Below are 7,042 nucleotides of genomic sequence, written 5' to 3' on the forward strand. Positions count from 1 at the left end.
CTACAACTAAGGTCTAAGGTCTACAACTAAGGTCTAAGGTCTACAATACAACTAAGGTCTAAGGTCTACAACTAAGGTCTAAGGTCTACAACTAAGGTCTAAGGTCTACAAATAAGGTCTAAGGTCTACAACATAAGATCGCAAAAATATGAAATATTAGGATCTTCAAATTAGATTTTGAGGCAAGTGTTCTGTTCTTTTTGAAAATGTTAATCGACACTAACTAAAGCATTATAGATATAGGGGTTAACTATTTTCCCAAGGCATTTTCCCAAGGGCGACTTCCCAAGTGATTATTTCCCAAGTGGCAACTTCCGAAATGTGCAATTTCCCAAGCGGCAATTAACAAAGGTTAGGTTAGGCCCTCTGAGGCGCCGCGGGCTGCAATGGGGGGGGGCGACCACTGCGGCTAGAATAGGCTGGGGGGCCGAGCGCCGCTGCAAGAACAGGCTGGAGCCGAGCGCTGCGGCTAGGCCAGACTTGGTAAGTTGCCGCTTGGGAAATTGCACATTGGGGAAGTTGCCACTTGNTTAACAGATGTAGATATGTCGAAGGTGTATTTAATCTATTAACAGAAGTAAATATGTCTGAGGTATATCTAATCTTTTAACAGATATAGATATGTCGGAGGTGTATTTAATCTATTAACAGATGTAGATATGTCGGAGTTGTAATTATTTTAGTAAAATGCAAGTATCTGAGTTTTTTTGAAGTTATTAACAGAGGTACATGTGTATCGGAGGTTATCCATTAAGTACATATGTATCGGAAGTTATTCATTAACAGAAGTATATATGTATCGGAGGAATTTTTAATAATTTTGGTCTGTACTTTGTATATTCAATATTTAACAGATGTATACGTGTATCGGAGGTATGATTAAAAGGTTGTGGTTTCCTTGAAGTATTCTCCCCTCCACTCCTCTGGTAGTGTACACTCCTCTGATCCGTCCCCTGAATATACATTCTTCACCTTATCATCATACCAGGGAATATAAAGATTTCTCACGAGGGAAAATGCGGGAAATTGAAAACATTTACAAAAGGAAAAGAGTAAAAAAGAAACACAAAATCGTCGAAAATATAAATTGGAGGTTAAAGTACAAGTTTATAGTAAAGAATGTTCTTTCCTTGGTTTTGGGCGGAGAAATGGGTGCCTAATAATAAAACCAGGCACACTATATACTCCAACCCCAACATCACTCTATTCAACTAATCCATCCAGGCATTTATATCACTGAAACTATATTCACGGCTCCCTCAAGCTAGGAGAAAAAACTATGAAGATAAAACCCTGAAATGGTTTAACGAGGCCAGAGTCCCAACTATATACTTCAGTGCTGAGGTTTAAAGCTTACTAGCGTAGTGAATGGCTGAAAGTCCCAAACCAAACCATCCTCCACTACGGCAGTCTTCTTGGTCACGTGATTACATTTTCCGTGGGAGGGTTGGAAGGGAGGGAGGGTTTCTTGCATTAAGTATTCCATGTAAGTGTATATACATGGGGTAATTTGATTACTAATTATTGAACTATCAATTAGTAAATGTATCTACATACCAAAAATACTTTAAAAATTAGTTTTGGGGACCTTATCATGAAAAAGCTACTAGACGAACACAATATTTTTTCAAGTATATTATATTAAATATATATATATATATTTATTTAATTGAATGAATATATTGTATTCAAGATCAAAGCTATTGCAAGAGAACCACAGAACAAAGAAATACAAAACCAGTTGATATGAGAATAGAAGAACAAGAGAACAAGAAAGTAAGATAAAAAGATAACAAGAGAACAAATAATAATGAAAGAAGAAAACAGGAGAACAAGAGAACAAGAGAACACGACAGCAGGAGGACATGAGAACAAGAGAACAGAGGAACACGACAGCAGGAGAACAAGAGAACAGGAAAACAATATAACAGGAGAACAAGAGAACAGGAGAACAAAAGAACAGGAGAACAAAGGAACAGGAGAACAAAAGAACAGGAGAACAAAAGAACAGGAGAACAAAAGAACAGGAGAACAAAAGAACAGGAAAACAAGGGAACAATAAAGAAAGAGAACAAAAGCACAAGAAAATGAAACAACAAGGATCCTATAAAAGAAGAGAAAAAGACAAGCAAAGATAATAAAAAAAACAAGGGATAGGAAAACAGAAGAACAAGATAACAAGAGGTCAAGAAAACAAGAAAGAAAGATAACTAGAGAAAAGAATAACAAATAACAAATAAGAAAAGAACAGAGGAGAACAAGAGAATAGGAGAACAGGACAATGAAAAGATGACCCAGAGAAATTAATATTGTAAATTAATTATTTCAGATTATAATTGATTAAATTAAAAACATTTTTTCTGCAAAGAAATAAAATTGATTAAAAATGTCACATATGAGAATTTTTCTACTATTGGTTTAACGGACATATTTTCACACAATTTTTAAAGAACATATTCAACCCATATGAGTGAAGAATTGATAATTAGTCGTGTTAATCTTACATTATACTTGTTTTATCATTTTATGCACACAAATTGCAAACATTTTGCTGCTTAGGAACATGTTCACCATTCAACTGAGATTGGTATATTTAGACACTTCAAATATTTTAGAACATTTTCTTACTCAGTCAATTAGTTTTGAAATTCCATTACAATATTTTGTGTAAAAATGTTTTTAAAATGTTTTTAGTATTCACCCCTTCAAGTTGAAAATTATTTGAATTATGGCGGGTCTTGATTAAGAATTATGTACTTGGGTCTACACTTGAGAACTTGAGTTTAATGTTGTGCAAGAAGAAGATTTATAAATAACAAAAAATGATTTTTTTTTGCTGCATATATGATTTCTTGAAACGCAAGTTATGGCAAAATGTACATTCAACTAAAGCCACCAAAAAACTATTTTTACTTATTTTAAAACTCTCAAAGTTCTTTTTATGCTCTAGCACCCCCATTTTTGACAATATTATCTAAACATTTTCTTGAAATAGTAATAGAAGACCTGTCGGAGTTTTAAAACAAATCTAAAAGAGACTATAACTGTTTTGTTATTGAGGGTGGGGGCATCCCCAGCCTCCACCCCACACTAGAAAAAGGCCTTAGATAATAGGTTTAGGGTTGAAATGCATGTTCATAGCCCCATGTTTGAAGGCCAGCTCATCGAGAAAAAAATTTGACTCGATAACTTTAATAGTTTGGTGCTTATTGGGAGGGTCGAAAAAAATGCCAAAAAAGTGTTCACAAATTTAATTTTTTTGTTTTGAACAAACACCAAAGTGTGACGCATGTTTTTACATCCATTTTTCAATATATAGTTTTAGATCTGTATCTTTAGTCACAAAAAAGAGAGTGCTAAAAAAAAGAGTTAAAAGTTATTTGCAAAAGTATAATAAATTCCCGACGAGTAAGTTTAATGTAATTATATTGGTTTAAAAACCTTGAAAAATTATAAATTAAATAAAGCATGGTTGAAGGTCATGAAGATTATTTGCATTTAATGAGATATATGATGGGAAAAATGGGAAATGGGAAAAAAGTTGTTAAGCAATTACTATTATTTTGTACGCTATTCTGTAGTACCCAAGATTCTCGATCTATATAGAGTCTAAAAGCGTCTCTGAATATTACTATTATTACTTTATTCACATTAAATATGGGAATGCATTATGAGGAAAACTATCGAAGACCCCTTTCATCATATAGATCGGACACCACCAGATCTGCTGTCTGCGTCTGCAGTACTCTGACCGATAAACTCTAAAATCTAAATCTAGTTCCGATATAAATCTGGTGGTGTCCGATCTATGAAGAAAGGGGTTCTCGATATTTGTCTCTCATAATTACTTAATGTGAATAAAGTAATAATAGTAATATTCAAACTTTAGACTCTATATAGATCAAGAATAATAGTAATATTCAAACTTTAGACTCTATATAGATCAAGAATAATAGTAATATTCAAACTTTAGACTCTATATAGATCAAGAATCTTGCAGACACAGCAGATCACTGCAGTACGCACAGAAAGTTTAGTTTTAGAGTGGGTACAAATAATAGCATAATAGTCGATAATTGATTCCCATGTTTATTGGCACGCCTTGTACGTTAAGCTATGCATATCGCAGAAACATTACATTATATTTGTCGTGAAGCAATGAATTCGTATGGCGCCCAGCGACACGAATGCTCTTAATCAAAATATTTGCATAGTCAATCATCCAAATAAGTATTTATTGCACAAAACCTTGATGCAAAATGTGGTTGAACATGTTGTGTGATTAATTTCTGAACCTTGGCCTTGATTAATATACTTAAACAAATTACGCGTCAAAACAAATATATTTTCGACTTGAACTACGAAGATAAGAATGTATTAGAACATATGGTCGGTTTATATTATTAGAATTTGTATATGTGTCTACCGGTCTAGGTCTAGCTATAGGCCTGTATTTCTCAAAACCATTTAGGCACTTGGTTTTAACAATTACTGATGCGTGGAATTATTTTAAATTTCAATCTGTTTAATCCTGTATTATTTAATCCTGTATTAATTAATCCTGTATTCTTTAATCCTGTATTCTTTAATCCTGTATTATTTAATCCTGTATTATTTAATCCTGCATTATTTAATCCTGTATTATTTAATCCTGTATTATTTAATCCTGTATTATTTAATCCTTTATCCTTAAATCATTAACCTTTTAATCCTGTATTATTTAATCCTCCTGCATTCTTTAATCCTATTTTCTTTAATCCTGTATTATTTAATCCTGTATTATTTAATCCTATTTTCTTTAATCCTGTATTCTCGAATTCTGTATTATTTAATTCTATATTCTTTAATTCTGTATTCTTTAATCCTGTATTATTTAATCCTATATTCTTTAATCCTGTATTATTAATCCTGTATTCTTTAATCCTGTATTATTTAATCCTGTATTATTTAGTCCTATATTCTTTAATCCTGTATTATTTAATCCTGTATTCTTTAATCCTGTATTCTTTAATCGTGTATTCTTTAATCATGTATTCTTTAATCCTGTATTATTTAATCCTGCATTATTTAATCCTGTATTATTTAATCCTGTATTCTTTAATCCTGTATTCTTTAATCCTGTATTATTTAATCCTGTATTATTTGATCCCGTATTATTTAATCCTGTATTCTTTAATTCTGTATTATTCAATCCTGTATTCATTTATCCTGTATTCTTTAATCCTGTGTTCTTTAATCCTGTATTCTTTAATCCTGTATTATTTAATCCTGTATTCTTTAATTCTGTATTATTTAATCCTGTATTCTTTAATCCTGTATTATTTAATCCTGTATTCTTTAATCCTGTATTATTACAATACAAGTTTGAAAGCTGATATCCGCCTAAATTAAGTCCGTGAAATAAATAATAAAAATACAGTTGTCTTTGACAAGTTATTTATTGGATAACTTTTTATAAAATTAAGTTACCAAGTTACCAAGTAAGGTAGCAATAGTATATACCCCATTCAGACTTTGAAATGATATGCATTGGTAAACAAAGAATTCAAACATACAATTCAACTTTATACGATATCTAAGATTGAACTTTAACAAAATCTCATGAATCTAAAATATTAGTGTCAGTATAGGAATAATAAATTCCTTGATTTTAGCATCTTCTAGCTGGAGTGTTTATAATATTACGAATCAGACAGGGCAATAAATAAACTTATCAATGAAAATGTAACATCAGTTTTACTTTCCTCATTCTCCAAGTGTTTCCCCTGCACATTCTTTACTTGTGATTACTCACTGCTCTCACTTTCCTGTTCCTGTAAGACCCCCCGCCCCCCCCCCCAAAAAAAAACTAAACCTTGATATATCCCCTGATCCTCTCACCCTCTTAACGGTACCCCTACCTAAGCTGAATGTCCCCCCCAACTCTATTTATCCACTATACCTATCCCTACCATGTCCCCTGAACCTATTTACCCCCTATGCCTCATGTCCCCTGACCCTATCCACCCTCAATACATACTTTGTCACCTGACCCTATTTACCCGCTATGCCTACCATGTCACCTGAACCTATTTACCCCTATGCCTGCCATGTCACCTGACCCTATTTACCCGCAATACCTACCATGTCACCTGACCCTATTTACCCCTATCCCTACCATGTCCCCTGAACCTATTTACCCCCTATGCCTCATGTCCCCTGACCCTATCCACCCTCAATACCTACCATGTCCCCTGACCCTATTTACCCGCTATGCCTACCATGTCCCCTGACCCTATCCACCCGCAATACCTACCATGTCACCTGACCCTATTTACCCTCTATGCCTACCATGTCCCCTGAGGCTGAATTTGATCCTATTTACCTTGTCCCCTGACCCTATTTACCCCCTATGCCTACCATGTCCCCTGAGGCTGAATCTGATCCTATTTACCCTTTCTATCTACCTTGTCCCCTGATCCTATTTATCCCCTATACCTACCATGTCCCCCGACTCTATTTATCCCCTACCCCTGGCATGTCCCCTGACCCTATTTACCCCCTACCTCTGTTATGTCCCCTGACCCTATTTACCCCCTACCTCCCCCATGCACCTCCCTAGACCCTGTCCCTTTTCGACATAATAATTTAAAGGAGTCAGTTGGAGGGAAACCATGTAGTCAAGAATACGCGCGCTGCAACCACCATATGCGCGTGTGAATTAATCTCCCTGCTTTAGGCGCGTGTAATGATCAGTAGGTATTGGTTGTTAAATATGCGCGTATATTGTTTCCGTGCAATTCTGGTAAACAATTGTTAACGTTGCGTTAAACTATAATTTGCAAATAATCAATATTATTGCCAAAATCTAAAAATTTCATCATTTGAAACAGATAAAAGGTCAGATTTTGAAAAACGACGAGACACGATGATTCAGCTTCTTTAAACATATCATCTGAAGGAATGCTGACTCTTTTAAAGATGACTTGCATCAACACACTTCCGCAATTACTTGCCATTCTTTGTAAATAATGAAAAGCAAATATTGTGATAAGTTTTTCTT

The sequence above is a fragment of the Eurytemora carolleeae genome, unplaced genomic scaffold (genome assembly GCF_000591075.1).
Source record: "Eurytemora carolleeae unplaced genomic scaffold, Eaff_2.0 scaffold389, whole genome shotgun sequence".
NCBI classification, from domain to species: Eukaryota; Metazoa; Arthropoda; class Copepoda; order Calanoida; family Temoridae; genus Eurytemora; species Eurytemora carolleeae.